Source organism: Electrophorus electricus, chromosome 22 (genome assembly GCF_013358815.1).
Source record: "Electrophorus electricus isolate fEleEle1 chromosome 22, fEleEle1.pri, whole genome shotgun sequence".
Lineage (NCBI taxonomy): Eukaryota > Metazoa > Chordata > Actinopteri > Gymnotiformes > Gymnotidae > Electrophorus > Electrophorus electricus.
The window spans coordinates 10,304,159-10,329,293 of record NC_049556.1 but is presented as its reverse complement, the minus strand read 5'-3'; the positions used below and the strand labels follow the sequence as shown (position 1 = coordinate 10,329,293).

Sequence of the window (25,135 nt, the reverse complement as noted above, 5' to 3'; positions counted from 1 at the left end):
AAAGAGGCACAATCAAAACAAGTCACTCTGGAAAGAACCATCTCCTCCCCCATGGGGGGATTAGAAAGACGGCCCACTGTGACTACTGATTAGCCTCGCTCCACTGGATGACTGACTCATACTAATGTGATCTCATGACGTCCTCTGGAGGCTCTGTGTTCTGATTTAATGTTAAAGTATTAATTACCCTCCCATTAATGTTTAACATCAACCTATGAGGGCTCAGCTTCTGTCTCTGTGCTCTCAACAGATCTTTGGTGAAATATAAAGTGAAATATGATTCATTCCATGATTCATTCAGGGATTTAGGGAACATCAAAGTCTAACTAGAGATCCTAGCCAACTAAAGGAATTCAGAGCGTTAGCATCAATTACTGCATTAGCCCAATGCAAGAACGTAATCAGCTAAGGCTGCACTATATACTGTTTGTTAATTGTGATCGTGATATTGACCTTTGCAGTAGTGATAATGTTGAAGGTTGCAGTATGCAAATGAGCTTAACATTTCAAGAAACAATCACAAGCCAAAAGTCAACCATGTAACATCAAGTTTCCATGCACTGCATCGAGCCATCACAATCACGATACGTAAACAATGTTATGACGATGCAACGCTATTGTCCATAACTTTGCTGAATATGACTGGCTAAAATCGCCAGGGTGCATTGTTCTGATCTGTGACAGCCTCGTGTGCCTCATCGTCTCTCTCTGCTTCTTGACTTCCTCTGTTGTGGTGGATGTCTGGCGTGGACGACAGGAAAAGCCAATATTCTCCTGTCTCCTCTTACACTGACATCACTCACCTGGAAATCATTATTGCTCAGTTCACAGAAAGGACCGTGCGCGGGACTGGCCGGCGCGCGGGACCCGCCGGCGCAGAGGGGCTGCTTTGACCGTGTCTGCGCCGGAGAACCAATAATAACCAGATGAGAAAACTCGTCATGTGTCACTGCTCATCTATGAATGCCTGATTATCCAGCGTCTCGTGCTGTTATTAATAATAAAGATGGTGGCACAGGCTTGTCATAAGCACGCCGACCGCGGCAAATGTCACATTATATATGTAATTTGACTCACCGCAGGCTCAGTGTGCCTGTCCGACTTAACTGCACAGGCAAGCTCCGCGGGGAACGTCGCACGGCTTGCTGGACATGGCGGTGAATGGGAGGAATTTAGGTCAGGCCACAATAGCTGGTGCTCATCAGGGAGTGCAGAGGAATGCGTGAGGCTCGTGTTTCCGAGCGAAGCCTCCCATTCATCTGAGCCATGCTAGAACACAGCAAGCTTCCCAACAGCATGTGTCTTCCCTTCCTGGACTGCCGCGTGACCCCTACACCCCCTGAGACATGGGAATCTCAACCTCCCTCTTCACATGCAAGCATATAGAGGGCGTGGGGATATGTGGATGAGCGACACACACCCACACACACACACCCACACACACACTAACCTTAATTAAAAGAATGAGCTATTTTGGTGACAAACATGTCCCACTCGCATCCTGTAACCAACCCCCCCCCCATACCCCCCAGCTGAGTCTGTGGAACAGGGTGGCCTTTGTGGTTCGGCTGTCAGGCAGCATTAGCGAGCTGGGTCCTATCTCGGGGGAGATGCACTCAGCCTCCCCCGGACTCTGCGCCTCACCTCCGGAGTGCCAGGCTGGCCGTGGGAGGCAGGGAACACGATGCCTCCGTTTGTGCCTCGTCATCTGGCTCCTGGAGCTATTTTTACCACGGTGAACCAGATTGTGTGGTCAAAAGAACAGAGAAAAACCGCGGCGCAGGCTCTAATTTAGCAGTTAACAGGCATTAACTGCATATTTGCACCTCCCAGGCACAGGTTGCTACTCCACTTTGGCCCTCTGCACTGACTTGCAAAGCGCTGGAGCCTAAACAGGCGCACTGTCTCTCCTAAGAGGCTCTGGGAGCTTCTGCCAAGCAGGGCTGCGATCCACAGCCTGGGCTCCTTCTTTTGCCCTTCAAAAGCTCTCAAAATTCCTCCAGCCCCAGTTTCAGTCGCTCAGGTCAACCAGGAATGCCGCGAGCGGAAGAACGTTTTACGTGTTGTTACATCGTTTTACATTTCCCCAACTTACAGAGTTAGATCTGGGACCGTGGGCTGTATTACATTGTGGCTGCATCATTTCATGTATAAGAAAGAAAATTTGGCTCGGACGGAGAAAGCATATTGGCTTTGAAGTAGAGCGAGAAAAAGCTTCAACTATGCAGTCACACTCAGCACTTTAGCAGTTTCTTCAGAGGTCACCCATATTTCAAGCAACGGCACCTTGTCATTTGAACACCTAGAGCGGAGGTGGGGCATCGCATCCAACCATTTAATGGAGTTTCTGAGAACCTACGAGATCCAATGGGCAGATGGGTTGGATGTGTAGGCTGACAGTAGTCATGCTCACCGCCACCACAGCCTGTTGGAGGAGGTCATCTGATGCTACCTGGGCGGCGTCGTGATTAGGCTCCGGCTGACAGAGAAGTCCTAATGTTGCCCCTTCGTTGCTAATCTTCCAGTACTCTGCTTCCGGGAGAGGTTTGCCCAGGAAAAGCTGAACAAAGTACCCCCTACCCCAGGACACTGCCCTAGTCTGCTTCATAGAATGTTAAAACTTTGTCTTTGTTTTGGAGGTTTTACTTAGTGAGGTTTGTTGCATTACTAGAGGAAGTAGCATTATTAATAATCACCATTAATAATTAGCATTATTATACTATTAACATTTCTGGTCTTGCCTACTCTCTCTTCCTTCACAGCCTGGGCTTTTTGCTTGTTCTTCTTGCATAAGCCTGGATTACCTTCTGCTCGACTGAATCCGAACCGGATACGTGGCTCTAAGTGTACGGTTCTGTGCTCATCTGGAGGCTGGACATGCCCCAGGCCTCGGTGCCCACGCCACAGTCTTTTAATTAGAGAGCGTCACTTAAATGTCACGGATAAGCCAGCACCAGGGTCTAACGATGCCATCTTTTGACAGCGGAGCAGTTGAGTCTCGTGGCCAAAACCCCCGTGGAAGGCTAATTAACGACCTGCTGGGGGCGCTGGGCAGGCCTGCCACATACCAGTCAGAACCACGTGGCGCACGGCTCGAGACATAAGAATTGACCAAAAGACTGTTATTGATTTATTAAGGGGGGCTCACCTTCAGCTGAGTGAAATGAGGTGCGGAAAACCGGTAACAAATGTGGGAAGTCGGGGGGGCAGGTGTGAATCAGACATGCAAGGGATCTCTGCAGTCTACAGACTGAACATTATATCAGGGATCTGCCGGCGAAGACTTTAATTAAGACAGACTCGTCTGAAGCCAGGCCTGATGAAAGGGTGGTAAACTGCACGAGGCGCCGCTCAAAAATCGGCGGCTAACTGCCTCCGCGAGTACTGTGCCACACGGCCACCTTTCCGGTGCCAATTAGCGCATCTTCCTTTCTGGGCAGCAGCAGGGCTTGAGATTTGGTCTTATGTTCCTCTCTGCAGGCGTTTAAGGGGACACCCATCACGTCAAAGGATTACGACTTTTTTCTCTTCTTACACTTCATATGACTGTAAATAATGAGACGCTAACGAGGCCGCAGGCTGGGTTTGAAATATCGAGCGTCTTTCCTCTGCTCCACCTCCTGGATCAGTTCCTGTTAATAAAAGAACGCAGTCTTTACAACAACGCCGCAACTATCCTTGTGTGCGTTTATCTCTGTCTCAGTTGGGGAAAGATCTAGCAAACAGGGTGAGGGTGACCTGATAGGATCTAGTACACGGTGTGGTGAAATGACCTCCCAGCAAAGCACACAGGGCCAGGGGTCAGGCTTAGAAGAGGCCGACACACCTGACACTGCTCTGCCTAGCCAAGCCCTCACATTCACTCAAGGTACCAAAACAACAACAAAAAAAGCTGATCACGTAGCAGGATCTTCCGATTCTCACACGCAGCCTTTTAAGACAACAGGGAATACAGATGAGAGCCTAAGCGTATCATGAGACAGCAGATCTGGGAAGAAGCCTGTGCCCAGAGCACTCCGATCCGGAACGGATGAGCCAACCACAGAGAAGCCATTTGAAAGTTCAAAAGTTGGTTCGAAAGTTGCCTCTTGGTTGGCTTCCTCTTGGTGGAGGATGTGTGCCTTCAGTCTGCCGCCCTGCGCTTCCTGGTACGCCCAGCTTCTCCCCGTATGCAGTGTGAAGTGAGAGATGAAAACGCATGAAAAAGCCATATAATTTGGGGTGGGGTGGGGTGGGGGGTTTGGTAGTCGAGTTGAGACGCCCGGAAGACTTTCAAAGTCCGGCTCGTACAGCCTGGGCGCAGGGAGGGGGCCCAGAGAGGAGTGAGGGGAGGGGGAGTATCAAAGCCGCTCCGCCTGTGATCCTGGAGCCGTGGTGGGAGACGTGTCCATTAGGCCTGGGCCTCCCGAGAGGAGCCGGGGGGGGGGGGGGGGGGAGTGGCTGAGACAGCAGTCTCTCAACGGGAGAAGGCGAGAGGAGAGATGAGGAATGGACAACTGCCTTTATCCAATAGCTTCAGCTGTCAGAGACAATAGCCCTGTGCATGCATCACGGGGACCCTGGTATACCATCTTCACCTCGCGCCGCAAAACGTCCTCCAACTAAAACAAGCTGTTCGCACTTTATTGCCCACTAACAAGCGGCTTTTAATGGTCCACTGCATAAAGGCTTCCTGGGGTATTACAATACGGCGCTGTGCAAGGTGCCGGCAATGCAGTTTTTTTTTTTTTAATTAGACTTATGCTAAATGTGTGCGTAAAGACAATAAATTTTACGTGCTCCGGAGGTTCCGAGTTGACGGCTGACGGAATTACCATAACCTACTTATTTAACAGGTCCCTCCTTTCGTAGGAAGGGAAAGATGGAGGGAGGATTGCCATACACCCTGCTCGTCCTGCTCGCTCACGCCATCATGAGAGTCTCTTGTTATTCCGGCCTCGGGCCACCTGCATGCAGGACAGCGAGCTGCGTGGAATGCCGCCATGCCAGCGAGGAACGCCTGCCAGGGATCGGCTGGGCTCAGGAAAGCCAAGACGCCACCAACATTCGCAAAAATGTTGTCAGGACAGAGAAGACTGAAAAGGAAGCGCCTTTTTGGAAGGGGCACGGTGACTAGTAACATTGTGTCTGGGCGTGTGGACGACTGAGCTGTCTACATCGTCGTAAACCAGGAATCGACGTTAGAGATATCTGGCCCTTGGGGCAACCCTTTGGACATGGCGTACAGAGGGTCTTAAGGTCGCTTTTCTGGGGCTTAGACCCTCTCCAACCCCCTCTTACTTGGGCCATGCATAATGCGATCTGTAACACCGTCGCCATCCGTCAGTCCTCTGCCGCGGACCCCTACAGCCGAGGCTCATCAGAGAGATGGAGTGGCTAGCTATCATCATGCGTCCAGAGAGCCATCTGTCTTCCTGCTGGGCCGGTTCGGGGCCCCGCTCGGGAGGGAGTGGGGGGCTAGATGTCTCTCAGCCACCGGGCCTGTTATTTATCCTCCTTGCCTCGAAGCAGCGTGCGACAGAGGAGTCGATAACACGCTGACACGTCCAGGGTGTCGCGCCAGGCGGATCATTTTTGCAACACTGGGAACAAGAAGAGCATTAAACGACCTTAATGAAGGTGTAAAGGCATTGATGGACCAATCGATTCCACATTCCTCCGGGCCACAAAGAGTCGGGGATGCGCTTCCTGACGTGCCAGACCACCGTAGATCCGTCTGCATGTTCCTTCTGCTTTTTGACGGGGCCTTCATGATGAGCGCAGCGTATGCCATCCCCACAGCCATGAAAGGCAGCGTGGGAACACACTGTGATGGCAGAACAATGAGACCCTCCACAGTCTCCTTCAAACGTCAGACAGAGAGGCGTGACTCATTGCTGACAGGTTCTCACTGGCCCAGGCGCGGCAGGCGTCCAGGCCGTCCAAGCGGGCCATTGCATTTCTCGCGCGGACAGCTCCAGATGCCGGCCACGCTGACAAGCAGGCTTCTCCTACTGACGAGTCACAAACAGCTAGCTAGCACGGAACTGGACAGCACGCCGCAGAGCTCCGGGCACCTGCGCTCGTCCCGTGCGATTAGACGAGGTTCCACTCTCAGGAGAAAAAACAAACAAACAAACAAACAAACAAACAAAAAAAACCCAGCACAAAGATTACGGACGGGCCGGAGCGTGAGAACGATGAGGTCAGAGCCGCTCGGGCAGAGGACGCTGGAGGTCCGTGCATTCGTCCAGTGAGCCCACCGTTTATGTTTACAGCATTTAGCAGACACTTACACCGAGCGCTTTAATGTGTACTCAGAAAAGTATCCTTAGCTAGCAGAAATAGAGTCCAAAAATACCCTTAATTGATGATAATGCCAAAATCAAAAGTCAGTGTGGAAACCAATACTGAGATACAATACAATATAATACAGTGCTATAAAACAGAATTCCAGTGCATTTACTGGGCTTCCCTGCCCAGCTGCCCACCTCTCTGAAGTGGTCTCTGAGTGGGAAGAGTGGATTAGGCCGGTGTGCATGGGATACGGGACTCAAACACCCCGCGGCTGGATGAGTCGCAGATGATGAGGACAGAACAGAGCGTGTGCCACTTGTCGGGGCAGTACAGCCCAAAGCAAGCAGAGAGACATGTTCAAAGGCACATCGAAAATGAGTCTGGGGAAGGAGCGCTGATCCAGAGGAGGGAGCGACAATCCAGGGGAGAGAGCGACAATCCAGGGGAGAGAGCGACAATCCAGGGCGCTTCCTCCTTCCACCCTGTCTGACCAGTGCAACGCTCCATTGCACTTCATCCATCTCCATTACGGTGCAAAAGAAAGCTATCCGCCATCTATTTCCTAACTTTCCTAACATAACCTTTTCCAAGACGTGTTCCTGCACCTCCGGCAATATGATTACCCGCTCTTCCCCCTAAATGTATTTGGGATGAGGAATGGCAGTGTGAAGGCGATGCCTTCCATCAGCGGGATCATGAGAGCTTGATCTCAGCCCGCAGCCTCAGATCAGAACCTCAGCCAGCAGCTGTTGGGCCTTCGGTCACCAGAACACATTGTTCACACGGCTCAGGGGAAACGAGAGAGCGCCGCTGCCAGGCCAAGTTGTGCGGCGTGAGTTTGAGTGTGTGTGTGTGTTGTGAGCACGCGTGTGTGTGTGTGTGTGTGTGTGTGTGTGTGTGTATGTGTAGGCAGGTGTAGCACAGCGCTATTGCCCAGGCACTCAGCTCCACCGCTGAAGAGCCTTCGAGTGCTTCGAGTGAAAGGGTGGTCAGATGCGGGCCCATATGCGAGGCCCCCACCGCTCCGCTCCCACCCCCCATCTGTCTGCCAGTGCCCAGGAAGGGCCCGCCGCAGGACAAAGCCACCTCTGCCTCCTCCCCTGCGCCTCTCCCGGCAGGCACAAAGAGCCCCTCTGACTGGGTGAGCAAGAGAGGAGCTGTGGTTGGTGGGACTTCCAGAGCCCCACATGCGGTGTCGAGGGCCCCTTCAGAGACTCTGGAGAGCTGGATGAGAGATCCTCTTCCCAACACGGCGGAGCTGATCATTTATTAACCCATCACTGCACTTCACTACTGCAATTAAACCATTAGGGGTTCACGTCCTGACCCCTAATTCACACCTGTAAAATGTGTACTGAAGTGTGCTGAAATGTCCATTTTTTCCCCCCGGCATTTGATTGTGGTCAGAATCTAGTGGGCACCTGCCATCAGAGTTGATTTTATTGATGATAAAATAATTCAGCACATTCCCAAATGGAATTCTCGTACGGGTCCGATAAGATGCCTTTTTAAGCAGACGTTTGCATAGCTGAATAAATGTCGCTGACACTCGATGGTCAACACAGGATTAATATAGTCTGTGGAAAAGTCCTACCCAGGGCCCTTAGCTGAAGCCTTTACCTATGCATTTTTATTAGTTACTCTGTGTGTCATTCAAGTTCAATAACTCTAAATAGCATAGGCGCTCCCATCACATGGTATACATCCCCTCATTAGGGGCCCGTTGGTGTGAGACCACCCCAACCCTGCTGGCATCCGACGTTCCACGTCGTGCTGCGCAGCTTGGCTGAATAGTACTGTAACTGCGTAAGAGGGGAATCGCGTTCTAGGGGTTCCCGTCACTGAAACAGGTAGATGAAACGCTCCGGTTCCCAGGTGAGTAGGACCCATTAGGCTTAATTACATTAGCCCCACTCTGACTTACTGGAGCAAATATCCCAGGGAAAAGAACGCCAGCCTTTTTGGGGAGACAACGATGAATTTAATTAAGCAGAAGTGAGCTGCCGTGGAATTTTACGCCGCTGGACGAGATAATCCGCTTCCCCCCCCCCCCGAGAATATTTCCAAACAGGATTAGCTGGGGAAGCAGGAGCAAGCTGGAAAGCTGGGATGAGTGAGAGAGAGAGGGAGAGATGGAGAGGAAGAGATAGAGAGAGAAACAGAGAAGGAAAGAGGCAGATAAAGGCGTCTCTTCTTCCCTCTGGAGCAGCACAGGCTCATCCCTCCAGATGTTGCCATCAAGAACGCTCTTATCCATGCTCTATTCCAACCCATATTAACATCCTTGCAATTAATGCCGTTATCATGCTTAATACTGTTGGGCTAATTAGCATATCAACAAAGGGGCTTCATTGTGCGCCTTTAAGTGCCTTCCCTAAATCACCATCCCCATTTATTGAGAAGCAGAGCGGGCGTCCTGAAACACCGCAGCCTCTTATACTAACCAGAGACGAACAGCAGTGTGACCTTAGCAGCGCGCGCCTGGTAAATCTCTCAGGCCCCTCCCACATACACCTGTCCAGCCAGTACGGAGGGAGAGATTTATCCGGACTAAAACGGTGGCTCCGTGCCCTTCGCTTCCTTCTCGCCCTCCACCCAACTGCCCCGGCCGGCCGGCGAGCCAACATCTCGGGAGGCTGCCGTTACAGCCATGTCGTCACACCCGCGGGTCCGGAGAAATAACGGCCGGACGCGGTCCTTCGCGTCAATTACAGCATAATCGTGCTCACGCATCACTGCGCATTGTTATGCTTTAAGCATCGCGGCCCTGCACTGCCTTGCCACTGAGCCGTTTCTTCTAATAAGTTCAAATACGCCAATTTGAGAAGGGATGCCAGGAATCGCTGGCTCTTGGGCGGCTCCCAGCACCCAGAACGGAGCTCGGGCTCCACGGTCGCGGGATTACTGGGGCGTTTGTGCGGCGGCACCGGAGAGAAACAGGCGGCAGCCGTCATTAGTGGCTGCTGTGAAGCAGTGCACTCCCATGGCGTTACCCGTGATTTCCAATTACAATGGCATATTAATACCAATCAACGCGCAGGTGGTCCCCCGATTAGCCGTATTATGATTGCGATAGTAAATGCCACCTGCTGGTGGTAGGGGCTCACTGCCACGCTAGCGGACACCTTGGCGGGTTGGGAGTCAGGGGAGGGGCACCCGTTAGTAGTGCGTGTGTTCCCGGCCACTCTGGAGCCAGCCCGGTGAGGTGAACGGACCTGGGAACCCGGAGGAGAGGCAACCCCGCAACCTATCTTACGAAACAAGGGCCGACATGGACGATGACGACAGCATGCCTGGCGGACAGCCGGGTGAGGTTGGAGCAAATCCAAGATTCTCACGTCATTTCTGCTATCAAATGGTGGTGCAGTATTTATTAAAACTTGCACTACAATCCAGCATGCTGGATCTAATGACCCCACTGCTTTGAGGCTGAACTGATGAACGTCAGCTTTAATTCCAGCGCATCTGCATTCAAATCAGGCGAACTACGCAGGAATCACAACTCGCTTGGTACAAAGTCCTCCCTTTGCAAGCAACTGTACTGTGCGGAAAATCCTCAGGAATAATCACTGCTGTCACATTCTTCCTAAAAGTCATTTGTGAACTTGAAGTGGAATCAAAGCGAGTTATCATCTGATGGTGCTGCGCGTGGATTTTGCCACCATCAGAAGTCCCGATGTCGAGAGGAGGGGCAGGATTAAAAATCACCAGCTGCAAATGCTGCAAATAGTGCAATACTGGCAAACAAATGACTGCAGTACTCAGGTGACAGTCAGGCCAGCTCCACTGAAAGCTCACTCGAGAACACTTGGGCAGATTACCTGTTTGCACTTTTGTTGTTTGCTTTTCTTGTCGTTGTTTTTCAACCGAGCCGTGGTTTTATCCATCCGCGGCGCAGCGGTGGGTCTCCTGGGGTCCCTCGGGAGGGTGCAGCCAGGGTCATTAACTCATCACAGGGAGCGCACCTGCTCAGCCCAGACAGCTGGGTCTACTCCATCTGCCCTCCGGGGCAAGGGGTAAACTGCGGAGGGGGGGGCTGGGCATCAAGAGACACGTTCCAGGCCCGCATAGGAGCAAGGACACACGGCGCTACTCAGCCAGGCCCGGCACGGAGGCATGCGGGCGGGCGGAGAGCAGGAAAGTGAGGAAGGAGAGTCACCCGGGAAGCCAAGCAACGCTCCTCACCGGCAGAGTGGGAACATGGAGATGAGATCCTCGTCTAGGGGAACGGCTGCAATATCTTCACAGCAGGGGAGGGAATATGGTTGCACAACCCTGTGCCACCAACGGTGCTGTGAAGCTCTGCCCTCTGCAAAGCTCTGCTCTAGCTAATAATGCATCACATCTTATATTGCAGCACTTTAGTATATTATTAAATACTTTAATGCACACTGTACTGCCTCTTATGTGGTCTCTTGTATGGAATATTCTAGACGTAGTATTGCACCCTGCCACACCATACTGTAATGTGTGTATTGTTATTGTGTGTCAGGTCATTACTAACTCATTCCTCACCTGTACTGTTTGGTGTAACATTTAATTTTATTACTGTTGCCTGGTGTACATGTTTGTTTTTATAGTTGCCTTCTTGTATCTGCAATACCTTCCTCCCTCAATTGGCTCCCGTGTGCTTCTGTATATTTTTATATACTACCACCACGCTGGTGTAGCCTAAGGAGGTCATTGGATTCATTAACGCCATTGACAAAAACATGATGCAAACAAAACTTGAAAGCCCTGGCAAAAACAGCCCAAATCTTGTTCACCTGTCCATGATGGTGGAAACCTTTTGCATGAGAAAGTATTAGTAACAAGACAATGTGGACCCCTGTACAGACCCTGGAGAGCAGGAGAGAGCTGTGGCCCTTCTGACACATCAACCTATTTCTGATACTAAAAAAAACCTAAAAGCTACAGAGTCGGCTACCAGACATATCTCTCTGGCAGTGGAAGAAATACTCTGAATCTAACTGCAGAAGGAATTTTTTAAAACAAACATGGGAGCAAACACCATTATGTGAGCAAACACCATTACGCTTCTATTATTTTCCTCCTCTCTGACGGCAGAACGCCTTGATTTCCCCTTTGTGTCTGAGAGGCCAGAGCTGACATGCGAGATGCATCATTTTAACATTAAAACAAACAGTGAACCAGAAGCCTTCACTTTAATAACCACCCACCTGACGCTTACCTCCGCCCGCTTCCAATCATTACTCGTCAATGCTCACAAAGAACTTTGAGCTTACAAATAAAACCAACAACGAACAACCTCCTCGTCTGTCGGCTGCGCGTGTTACATGATAAGCCTGAGGAAAGGGAGACCACTGCATCAGCAGGGGAGCCCGTCGGGCGAACGGGTCAGCACCTGAAGCTGGGCTCGGGGCCGCCACCCCCGCCTGGCCCCACGGCGGTTCCCCCCGAAGCCGTAACGCAGAGAGGAGCCCGGTGACCAACACAAAGGAAAGGTTTGCCAGGCCAGTGCTACAGCGTGCACGAGAGGGAAGAAATTCAACCCCTACAGATGCGAGTGTGTGCACACGACGGGAGCAGCTCCGAGGATTTATGGCCAGGAATCACTGGTGAGCAAAACAATATGAGGCCATTCACTTGCAGTTCTGTAAAAGAGAAATAATTGAATTTCCACTTGAGACGCTGTGCAGTATGCATGGCTTCCTGTGGCGTGCCTCTGCCTATTAACAGTAAGGGGGGGGGGGAATATAGATAAATAAAAAAAAACAAGAAACAAAGAAAAACAATCCATGAGGGGACAGGGAATTTCAAGTGTTCATAATAAACCACAGCGCATACGGGAAAAATGTGGATACACTGCAAACTGGGAAATAAATAAACAACGGTGAGGTTTCAGCTCTGCAAAAGGACTCATGGCCCAACATTTCTTAAACATATATTAGGTATGACTTAGGCAAGAAAATATTAAATTGATTCATGTTTATGAACTGAGATTGCACCTTGTAATAACACAGCTGAAAAATAAAACCTTTACCGTTTGAAACGCAGCCGAGATAGGTGCCACTAACATCTGGGGAGAGTGAGGAGCCGTGAAAGGCATCGGGGCTCCCAGCAGAACTAGCCCCCAACCAGGGTGGCGGAGGTGAACTGCGCCGTGATGAGTTGAACTGACGCTATAATAATTACAATAGAGATGACCTATCGTCTAATCATTTCAGGTAAACTCAATGGTGTATACCCAGCGTTAACGAACGTCAGCGGACACACATGGCGCTTCTAGCCCAGTGCTCAATGGACCGCTATCCCTGTTTAACAGTCCCACCAGCCAGCGTTTGGTTAATTATGTATTTAATCTGATAGACCGGCACAATTATATTCAGACATCTTACAGGGAAATTGATATCTGCAGTAATTAATTTTATAGCTGATGTGCTAACAATAGCTACTTTGAGCTCTCAAAGCAATCACGAGAAAGTGTTAAGAGAAAGTGTAATACCAATCCTTGGCTAGATGGATTATTCAGCCACAGACTGAAACAAAGCAGCAGCACTACCATTCAAACTACCGAACAAAAATACAACAGACATGCGGCGAAGGGTGAATCTGTTACAATCGTCCAAGGATCTGGGTATCGTGCTTTTATAGCCTTCGGGTAGTTTAAAACATAATATTGGTACAGGACCTTGTTAAGTAATGAGGGATCAGATGAGTACAATTCAGAGACAACAGGCTAGTAATACCACTCTCCCATGTCCTCGGCAGGAATGTGCCGTAAACCAAGACCAAATGTGTCCAGCTCCCTGAAGCTAAGCTTAAATCAAATCAGTTCCTTGACACAGGGGCCACAGTACAGGAATGCGCCCTGTCTGGGTGTGACAAGCGATTCCCACTATCCCCAGAGAGATGAGATCCAAAGATCAGAAATCAATGGGTAGGTGCTTCTCAAAGCGAAGGGTATCTGGAGCTGTGACCAGTCTTTATAAGCTGCAGAGCGTTGAGCGTGAGACTTTCCATGCAAGTTCATCCAGCCCACCTCCGTACTGACCACACGCACCTTTCTATTTCCAAAACTAGAATATGACATCATACAAAAAATATGTTTAAGCCTTAAAAGCCAGTTGAAAAGTCTTAGATTTTGACTTCGATTCAGGCCATTTTTGCAGTGCTTGAGGATTACTTCAGGATTTGGTTAGAGTGACTCGCGTGTTCACACTGCGGTCGGCTTGTGGTTTGGACCCGGGATACATCTGTGGCATGAAAGATTACGTTGTTCAAAACTGGATGAGCTAGTCTAAATTCCAAACGCTTTCTGTGGTGAGTTTTGATGATGTACAGATGCTGCCACATTTCTGATGTCTAGAAATGTTTGGTTAGTCTACGCTTTCAACCTAAAAAGCACGACCAAAAGCATACAGGCCTGTTTCTGGATACATCCTGGTAAACTGAAACACACTTCAGATGAACACACACCATTTATGTGTGATCAGACCACAGTCACATAAGATTCACGCTAGAATCTAACAATGATCAGACATACACTGCATATTATAATGATCATGCATCTACATAAATATGACAAAATTACTAAAACTAAAATTTGTTAAAGAGGAAAATTTGCAGTGTAGTCAGTTACAGATCTTTATGTGTGCGGTCAGGTGTATATTGCACAGCTGCTATATTCTCCTTTAACTGGCGCCTGGGTGCGTTTTCAAGCTGATTTTGTACATATAGCCTATGGCACATGGATATGAATTTTAAAAACCTTTTAAAACTATCTGAATTATGTAAAAATGTACAGGGGAGTGGAACCAAGTCATTATTTAAGCATCAGAACACCTGAATGAGAACACGCGTTTTTACATTTTATGTTTTAAAGTGCAACATTAGATAAATGTGTATATATGAAAAATTTATGAGAAGTTACGAAGGAAAACCCATAAGGTGTAACTGCAAAATATTAGTTTCCTCCCCTTAGTAATGGCCTATACTTGGACCTGAACCGGCAGGTGGGCACTGAAGGCATGGACCCGCGGTGAGGAGACCCGGCTAGAACGCCAGGTTCGGCCCGCATTGTTCAGTGCTTCATCCAGCATCAGATGAGCCTGTGGCTACGGGGCGGGGGGATGCGGATGCAGCCCCCGGAGCCTCGGTCTGCCTGTGTAATTGAGAAACGATAGGCTGGCAACCTCTGTCTGGAGGAGAGAAAGCCGCCGTCATGCTCCGATTAGCATCTCAATGCCTTCTTAGGATTGTTTTTGCTGGAAGAGTTCGAGCCCTTTCCGAATTCCGGCACAGCGATAAGAGCGCACGCTGGAAGAAGATGGGAAGGGGTGGGCAATCAAGAGAGTGCAGAAAATCAATCAGATCGCACTCGCGTCCTGCTGCTCCGGTCCCTCACCAACCACAGTCTCCGTGAGTGGCGAACACCACCAGCAACCAGGTCTTTGCATCTCAGAGCATCTCAGCGTATGAAGAAGAAGAACAAGAACAAGAACAAGAACAAGAACAAGAAGAAGAAGAAGAAGAAGAAGAAGAAGAAGAAGAAGAAGAAGAAGAAGAAGAAGAAGAAGAACAACAAGAACAAGAACAAGAACAACAACAACAACAACAACAACAACAACAACAACAACAACCAGGCCTTTGGAGCTCATGACTCACTGAGGATGGAGCTCATGACTCTCTGAGGATGGTTCTGGTCCGAAGCTTGCCACCCACCTGTAGGACTTGATCACCAAGGGCACAGTGACCCAGCAAGTGACTTGAGAAACCCAAAAAGGCCCTGGAACGTACAGACACAGCAGTGACTGCACCGTTCCATGCCGTAAAACATACCTGGTGTTGGTATGAGGTCACAGAGGGTTTGTGGAACCAAATCATCTCAGCGATGTAATGGGAAGATTGGAGGCGTCATCTGAACATCTGCGGTGTGCTACACTCACTCGAGAATCCCGACTGATATGGTGACGCTTCTGGGACTGCAGTCACGGTCACTGCAGCTGAGCTCCTACTGAGGAACCCCAGGAGAAGCGCGTGCGGGCGCGGCTGTCTGGCTGGAGTCTGACGGGGCTCGGACATGTAGCCACAAAAGACTGTCCAGAGAAAGCCATGACAGAATAATTGGGACCACAGGAAGGAATTTTCTTCAAAAGCATGTTAGCAAGTAACTGCTTGCTGTCTTCGGGGAATGTGGTCACTGAAAGGTAAAACATGCCGGACTTGCTGGAAGTAGAAAGTTAACAGTAAGTGTTCAGGCTGCCACGTTACTTCCACACAACACCGTTCGATTCGATGTCAAATAGCTAAAGCGTATGTTTATGGTTCATTAGTTGGCATGCTCGTCAGCTGCTGGACCTCTTTCCTTGGATGATATTTATGTGAAATGACAAAACCACGACATGCGCCATGACGGTGGGCGATTTACCGCCACCATTTTCACAGCGCAGCTTTCAAGCTCTGTGCGACTAAAACTTCGCGCGATGAATCATTTATTCAGTCCTAGGCCGAGACCGGCCGGCAGGATGGACGGAAGAGCCGACCAGGAGGTTAGGGACAGCCAGAGCTGGATTAAGGCTCGAATTACTTTCAAGTGCCCTTGCTATACTTTATCAACATCATCATAAAATATTTAACATTGTGTCCGGTACAAAGCTGCAAATCAAAGAAATCCCATTACCTGTAATGAGAAATGCAGAGATCCGAGAGAGGGCGGGTCCATGTGAAAGAGAAGTGGGGGGGGGGGGGGGGTCTCCATTAGTGAGACGCCCTTTTAAGTGCGATTACATATGGGTCATTTATGTCACGAGTCATCTTATTCGCCGGCCACTGTCTGATTTATGATGCAACGCTCTGCTGAATGTTGCTCAGACATACATTTGGGCTCTTCAAAGCCTTTGACAGTCGTTTCAGTTAATTCAAAGGCTCGCGTGCCGGCTGAATAGACGAGCCCTCTGTATCAATGAGCCGCAAAATTTCAGGGGAGGTTAAACGTTTCCTCGCTCCGGCCCCGGAGGTGGAGAATGGCCTCGTCCGTTATGAGTTCAGCACCCAAATCCAGATCATCCCTATCTGTGCGGAATGCTTCACGGCACGCAGCTCTCTACGCTGAAACCGAGCGCCCCGTCCCAGAGAGTGTAAAACACAGGCCGACGGCTGGAATTAGAAAACACTGTTTAAAACACAGGAGCGGTAGTGGAGACAGCCTCCTTCATCTCTACCAGTACGACTGCATTGCCCAGGTTGTGCATTTCGCCGCCTTTATATCACTGATGTCAAACGGTGCAAAGCGAAGTTTAATCAGCCTGGAAGCAAACACGACCGAGCCATTCACTGCGTGCTGAAGATACCAGAGAGTTACTGAAGAAGGGTGGGGGCGTAGTAACAGATACCACAGTTTCCCCTTTCAGCCAGCATCTGAACGTTATCGCCAGCTCGGAGACACTCCTGCTGCTGGAAACGGATGACGCGCACGGCACGTCGGCAAGGCGGCGTGGGGAAGGGCAACTCCGAGAGGTGCTCTTTTTTTTTTTTTTCTTTTTCCCTCCTCACCTTGTCCAGCCGCACAAACTTCGCCTGCTCCTTGTGAAGGGTAAAAGGATGGAGGCATTTAATTAACTTCCCTCTAAATGGCTCACGCCAATGCTCGGAAGGGGTGACGTTTGATGCGGAAGCGAGGGCGCTCCCAGGGCCGATGGCGGGACGTGCTGCGCTAAATCCCATACAGCTCTGGGATAAGGTCACCGTGCTCGGCTAGGCCTGGTATCACATTTATAACACCGCGGATGTGAGCAGCATAACACTGTCACCTTTATTCACTTTGTGGGGGTTTTTTTGTTGTTGTTTTTAACCAACCTTAATTTGCCTAGTATGTACCAAAACATAAGCGCATCTTGGGACCCCTCTATTAAAAGTAATAACTTCTGACATTAAATGTTACATTTATGTTGCAGGTAGACACCAGCACAGTTGCACAGACTGCAGTCATGCCGTCGCAGTCTCCAAGTGTTAATTATTCCAGAGGGAGCGCGAGGTGTCTTCTCTTAGACTAGCCTCATGCACGGAGGAAGGGCAAACAACCCAGCCTGCTGCTGTTTCATTATCCATACCTAACACCAGGCCCCTGGGGCTAGTCAGCATGAGCCGATCTGGGGAGACCTTGCAAGAGAGAGAGAGAGAGAGAGAGAGAATGAGAAAGCACAAGCTAGATGTGTGAGATGCACGTCAGCGATCTGCACTAAAATCTCCTTTAACAGAGGGATTAATCTCAAAACCCCTTGTGCTATTTACAGAAAGGGCATGAGACGTCCACTAAGGTAGGTGCTTTTATCAAGGGCATTACGCAGCTGTTGGCTACATCCAGGCTGGAAGGTGTGCTGCCCGCCAGCCAGAGCCGGATACCCGGACATCCATTTCCCACCGGAGCCGAGTGCCGGATGAAGGAGCCGTCTTCGTTTCTTGTCCCGGTGTTTCTGGCCCCTGGCGCGTCCTGTCAGGAGCACGCGGAGGAGGACCCAGGAGGGGCCAAGCCCTGGGCCTCTACGTGGATCTCCTGTGGACGCGGCTCGCGGCTGTTTGCGTGCCGCTCGTTATTGGCTCCCAGGGTGGCAGGAGCCATGCGGGAATTCTGTGGATGGATCAGCGCTGCACCTTCCCATTCTTCTGCCTGCCATCACTCGCAGACACATACACACGCAGTGCACGCACGCACATCCACCCAGGTGGGCTTGCCGCACTGCGGGATAACACCCCGAATGGATGGCTTGTGACAAACAGAACACATGTGGCTCACGAGGCTCACAGCAGAGGCAGCGAGGAAGAAGCAGGCTAATGATGCCCTGTGCGCTGCTGTACGTGTGCGCATCCCTGCATGTGCGTGCAATCCTGCGTGTGTGCGCGTGTACCTGCCACTTGATTTGATTTGCAACTGCTCTTCGCTTTCACAAGCGCCGTTCTGCCATATGCGCTAAATGGCGCTCACCTCCCAGCTGATCCAATTCCAACCACCCCCCCCCCCCCCACTCCCAGCGTTCCACAGCACTTTCTGCTTGATCATTCCTCTCTTTCCATGGCTGTGACGCTTCCATTATCAGTAAGCAGAGCCGGCTGCTGGAGCCCCGACTCCAAATGAACCCGGATACGCTGTCATGCAGAATGTGGTCACTAAAAGGTAAAACATGCTAATGCACAATGTTTATGGTTTATTAGTTGGCTTGTCATTTAGGTTGCTGGAGCTCTCTCTCTTTTTTTTTTTTGGATCTGATATTTAATGCGTGATAAAATACATTTAAAGGGTTTGACGGAACAGTGGGTAATTTACCGCCACCATTTTCACAGCGCAGCTTTCAAGCGCCACGCGACTAAAACTTCGCGCAATGAATCATTTATTCAGTCCTAGGCCGAGACGGGCCGGCAGGATGGACGGAAGAGCCAGGTTAGGGACAGCCAGAGCTGGATTAAGGCTCGAATTACTTTCAAGTGCCCTTGCTATACTTTATCAACATCATCAAATATTTAACGTTGTGTCAGATATAAAGTCGTAAGTTATCCGGAAGTTTTAAGTGTAGTGGGAGCTCATGAATGGTGCCTTCGGGAATGGAGACCCATGGAGATGATGTCAGTTCCAGCGAGGGTTAGCTGCTACGTCCCTAGTTGTCCACTAGCTGCTATTACAGCCCCGTGTAATCAAGTGGCGGGGGCAGGTTCAGCACTCTTCAGAGGAGGAGCACCGTGCTCTGGACAGCCTGACGACAACCACCGGGTACACTCTGCAGCACTTCACCTGACAAACCCGAGCCTACGTCCACTCGTCCAGAGGAATGCCTACCTCCTGTCTACAGGAACGCCACCACTGGCAGCTTCGGGAGCAGCTTCCACGTGCAGGAAATCTAGTTTGGCATGCATGTCTCGATTGACTGACATTTGACTCGGAGGGATCGTGCCAAAGGGGGAGTCGGCGCATTCCCCCCCCATCTCCCGCGGCGCTGGCTGGTTCTGCACCACAGCTCGGGTAAGGGGCCCATTTCACAGCCCACAAAGCCGCACCATCCTAATCACCACCCCCCTCGGCCACCTCCGCGGGCAGGGGCCCGCATCCTCCCAGGATCCAGCAAGGTCACCTCAGCCGGCTCCCAATCCCACAGTGCTGGAAAAGCAGTTTTGTTTTCCACGTTCAATTTTTATATGACCTCTTGGCAATTTGTCCATTTTTTTTTTTTTAATGTCCTCTTGCCAATTTGTTAAAACAAAAGAGCTCTTCCTTTTGGTTTTTAACAAGCTGCAGGCTTGCCTCGCCCAGTCTCCAGGGGATTACATCACAGTGTTATGACAGCGGATCCCTCCCCTAATCCAAGCCATCTGAAACAATGTTGAAGTATGTGGCCCGAGCCCGAAACACAGCGAGTCAAACATCGGCCTCCTGTCAGGCAGATCTGTTCAAATCTAAAGCCACTGGCTTTACAGATAACCCTGGCAAAGCCTCGATGCTTAGCGAAAGTAAAGTAACTCATTGTAACCCTTGGAAATGGTTTCATCAAACTTGTACACTTGTGACCACGGTATTAACAGCACAAATTTGTGCAGAGATGCAATCTTCTGCAAAGCCATAAGTAGTAACTATTAAAATATCAGTACAGTCGCTTGAACACCAACTGCTGTTACAGGCATCCAGAGATCCTCGTTAAATGTGTTTACAGCCACTCTGATGTTGTAATTGTGAATGTCTACACATGCAAGCAATCTATTTCTCTGCTAGCAGCCAAACTGAGGCCCCGCTGTTGTATTCCTAGTGTGTGTGGGCCGAGGAGAACGAACTGTCCACTAAATTTCCATCAGCTGTTCTGCTGGATTGCCACTTTTCGCAATCTTCACTATAAGCAGTCTCTCCAGAAGCACACTTAAGACTCCAGCCATTGGGGACAATATGATCTGAGACATTCTCAGGGCAAAACGGCTCGTCAGGCCACCAGACCAGCTCCCCTCGACGCAATAAGATCACAGTCTGACAATCAACACTTCTGAACTCAAGGCATTAACAGCAAACTTTTTTTTTAGCCCTTCCAACAAAAAGCCCTCATTACCACAGCCACAAGCCATGGCACGGCAGTAGCGGGGAGAGGGTGAGGTCTTCCCCCCGAGCCAGACCCAAAGTGGCTTGTTTTCATGATCACTCCTGTCTATGGTCATTCAGGTAGCTGCCTGCCCTATCCATACTGCCCATAAGTCACAAGGGAGGAGTGTATTTCCTTAAGGGCCTTGCCTTTTTGCTTATTGCTGACCGCGCTCCATTCTTCCGCTCAACTAGCTTGTGATTAATGAAGGGCTCTGCCCATATACCGCTCACCTCTGCCCGCGAGTCGCCCGGGGGCGTGAGACGCACCGACGGTTACGCACGTGCAAAAACCGCCTTGTACGGAGCAGGAAAAGCCTGCAGCGAGAGCAGCTGTCCTGGGGCCTGACGCCGCACAATTGATGTCCGGCCAGGAAAAGCCAACGGATCAGCTCCGCCGCAGCTCCGAGTAGCACGTGCTGGGATCCACGGGTCTGCTGGGAGATGGGGAGGGGCGCAACTGCAAAGACAGCCGCGAACACTCCTGGTGAGTCGGGGAGCGAAAGACTTGGAAGGAACTGCCAATGGGACACCTGACCCAATTAGGAGCATGAGGAAGATTCTGTAGACTTCAGTAGGACTTAATTAAATTGGTGAGAAGATGTCACTGCGGATGATGAAGGGCAAGCGCTCGGCCCGTGATAGGGATAGCTTCATCCGTAGCTGTGATGGATACGTACATCTGCTTTCTGTCTAAAAGGCAGAGGGTGATATTGATGTGTGTCAGGGGGCAGGATGATCAGGCACACTCCCGGGTGAAAGCTTTATTTGTTAGCCTCAACAACACTGCAGCAGACATTAGCGCACAACCCATAACGGTACAAAATGGCCATCAAACAAACTGGAAAAAAAAACAAACACACACACAAACACAAATTTTCAAGTATGGTAACACAGAGCATTTGACCGGTTCTCTACACGAGAGGTAGCTTTGCCACCCGCTACACTACACAAGCCCAAATCCAGATTTAACAGCACGCTGTACAATTGACAAGCTCCCACAGCCAGCAAGACCAGCCTGCCAACATTGCCAAGGTCACTGTCGGTCTGACCAAGCAGCTATTCGGGCATATGGAAGGAAAGCCGGAGCTAGTTAACCCACCTCACTGCAGAACCCCTAGTTTACCTGTGTCTTTAATAAGTTATAGCCAACCATTCCAGGGCATTCAATGCACTGGTTTTATTGGGATCAACTCCTAATTGCCATCAAGATGCTGTTCTGCTGAGGAAAAGCTCAGAATTACACGTGCCATTACACAGTGGTTGCCTCCATCAACCTGTCCCGGTTTGGCGTGGCAGACACGGGCAGCAGGCTAGCGGCGGAGCGGCTCTGTGTCTGACAGGAAGTTCAGAGAGGCCTGCGCAGGGTTTCTTCCCCACACTTGCACATGCGTGAATTCCCGAGGACTTTTCCTTGTATTTTAAGTTCAAACTGCTGCTGACAAGGTCTTTAAAAGTGTCTGGGCTAGTGCCAGATATGTTGAAAAAGCAAAAATTCAGGGATTTGGACAAGTGCTGTTTGATTTTATGAAATTCTCATTCCGAAGTGGGCGACTAACTCCAGCATAGATGTCTTTTAGTGCCACAGTAGATCTGAGCACATCAGGGTTCAGAACTGCGAGTTCAACACCAGGCGTGGGGATTCTTGGGCTGGCTGTCACCACCGCTGCCCTAGTTTCAGCCAACTTTCGCCCCGGGGGTCTCACTCCTCACTCCGTGAAAGAAAGAGCCCTAGTCATCAAGAAAAAGGAGGAGGCGACGAGGTAAACAATCGCATCACATGGTAAGCCCTTCTAAGGAAAACTCTTCAAAAAACAGACTCATGTTTCCCTAAGGTTGTTCCCTTCATGTTCTGCTGCCTCGTCCCAAATAATTACCCAGGCTCCTCGGAACGCTGTTATTCTCTCTCCGACATGAACCGCCTGTGAATTTCTCACGAGACGCAACTCCCACTCCTGCCCTACTCCCGTCGCCCTCCACATGGGTCACCAAGCCTTATTGAATCTCCCACGGCTCCCATCCCGAGCCGAGCCTCGGCAAGCACTGGGGTAGGGGGAGGGGGCTCGGAGGTCAGGCAAGCCAGGATATGAAGAAACTTCCAGTCCCTCCATGTCCACCCTCTAAGGGTGAGCACGGAGAAGGGCATGGACGAGGACAGAGGTGAAAGGAGCGAGAACCGATCCTCGCCGGGAGGAGACCCGGCCAATTCGGGCTTCCCGATATAAAGGAATCCCAGTCTCCCAATCCAGCAATGTACTGCTCAATTGGTGAGTTCAGAAAAAAGTACCAGCATGCTTTTAAGAGCAACTGGATGTGTTTGTGTTTGGGCCCTTTTCAAAACTAAGGTTCCGTATCTTGCATTAAAGGTTTGGTTTACCAAAAAGAGTGAAAAGAGGGATATCAGACACCAGTTTACTACAGGCATTTTATGAAACATATAATCTACTAAGGCCTGAGGAGCTCAGCCATACCACAACTGTTTGTGGAAGCCCATAACCCCACAACCCTCCCCAACACACCCACCTACCCGCATCCCCCCAGCCCTGATGCTTTGTTGCCGTAACCTTATTGCCATGCTCCTTCACACGCGCAACTGCCGGCTTCCCGGAGCTCCCTTTTACACTAGCATTCCAGCACTCAGCCCCGCGGGCATGCCGAGGAGCGGCAGAGTGTGGTAAGACGAGTGTGAATATGTATGAAGGTATTATGCTTCTCTGGAGATAGGGATGGCGGGTGGGGGTCCGTGATCCCTAATGCGATTCCATGACCTCTCCTGTCAGCCCGACTGCATCACACACGGGGGGGAGAGGGGGTGCAGTTAACCTCCTGTGACGGCTCAACACAGGAGGGCCGTGACCCCGTTGAATAAGAAGCCCGTTTGGGCCATGTTTACAAGGCCCTTCAGGCACTGTTTCCGCAATGCCACCGGCACCAATCAGCAGGGGGTAGCAGACGGCAAATGTTACGCAACAGATGGAAGGGGCCTGGCAGCCAGTTTCATTAATCTGACCTTACGCGGCATCAAGCGTCCTCTCAGGTCACTCTTACCTGGAGAGGGGTAAAAATGATGGTAAAAATATAGGTTCTGATATAGCCGATACAGTTTCAATCCAAAATGCTAGCAATGTATACTAATAGGAGCAGGTCAGCACTCATCTGCAGCGAACGATGTCATGGAGTTTAATTCTCTGCCAGCAACGGTATTCTTCTGGAGTGAACTGCAAGACGAGTAAGAACAACGGCGCACGGGGTTGTCGCGATCGGACACGGGTGTCGAGCGAGGCCGGAGGAGAGGCTCGCGAGGCAGCCGCCGGCCAGGGAGGTGACACGCTTCAATAAGCCGAGAGCTCCGAGGTGGGTCTCCAAGCCGGAGGGCTCCGAGCAGGAGCGCGATGCCGTTGGATAAACCAGCCGCAGGGGATCGGGGAAAGTCGGGACGCTCCGTGGGGAGGTTATGTAACTGCCGAGTCCATTACATCTACGTGATGTGCCATCTGCTGGTTATGGCCACAGAAAGGGGCAGTTCCAGTAACGGAGAATGGGCAGGCTCCTCAGCCGACGTGCCCACGGTCATTAACCGTGATGATGGGTCTGCGCTGGTGCGTCTCGCCTTCTATCCCCGCGTTCCCATTACTGCTAAAATGCATTGTGCATTCTGAGAAATGAGCACGATGAAAAAAAAAAGGTTCTCGGAGGAGCATCTCACTCCTGCATTTGGTGACACTGGTCTATAACAGGTTTAGCAGTTAGCGGAAAGGGGTGGAGCACGCTAAAAAAAGGATTCGTGGTAACCTTTCTGACTCCACCATTTCACTAATTTTAGCAGTAATACAACCACGTACCCCTTCAGGTGGAGTCTCCCGCAACATGTCAGTGTTTGTGGTGAGCGGACCATAGCCAGAAGTCTAGTGGGGCTTTTTAAACAGATCACGCGGACATTCTTTCACTTCTGACCCAAGCTATGATGCAGTTTGCTGTTTGGATTCATATCAAAGGAAACCCTAAATGTTCGTGAACAGACACAGACTGTATGCGCCGTGCCTAAACTAAACAACAAAAAGGAAAAAACAAAAGTATTGAATAAAGGCTAATGGAAATATGTAGGCCCATAATGCCTTCATAATGAGCTTTCAGGTTTGTTTAGTCTTTCAGATAGAGAGTGGTTTAATGCAAAGCCCGAGGGACTGCAGTGTTGAAACAATCTTTGGTGGAAAATCTGAAAAGCGTGTATTGAAGCGGCCTGCATTATTCATAGTAGCTGTTCGAGCTCCCCCATGTTCCCGTCTGCTCCGGCCCTCCGCTAAATGTCTGTAGGGGGTTTATTTTGACTGGTTGCAGTCTACAGACGCTTCAGACGGCGGCCCTGCAACGTGCGCACGTGTTCTGATGCGCGCGCACATGCCACGTCCGATTCTGGTCAAGAAAAACAACTCACCAGCAGCAGAGCCTACCCCGACGGTGGCGCGCGTGCCGCGTGAAGTGCATTTTTATGAGTTTCGTTTAGCAGCGACGTTCCATTATCTGCCGGATTGCCCTGCGCCTCAAACCGGCTCCACAGGCCTTCACGCCGATTACAGATCGTCGGAAAACAAAGCGGCTTATCCGAGATTGGTGAGTGTGATCACGAAGCGAGTGATATGGCAAAGAACAAAGATGGGAGAATGTGGAAGGGGGCGAGCCGGGCGGGATCAAGCCTGTGAACAAAATGTGAAGCCCAAAAAAAAAAAAAAAAAAAAAAAACCTGGAATGGCTAACTAACACCACAATGCAGAAACTGCTCTGTCAAAG

General features: G+C 50.4%; 1 protein-coding gene across 2 annotated transcripts in view; it reads right to left on the bottom strand.

Annotated features, from left to right (window-relative positions):
• The window catches only part of magi3a (membrane associated guanylate kinase, WW and PDZ domain containing 3a), an 87,777-nt gene that overhangs the window by 34,725 nt on the left and 27,917 nt on the right, over window positions 1-25,135 (bottom strand). The window lies entirely within an intron of this gene.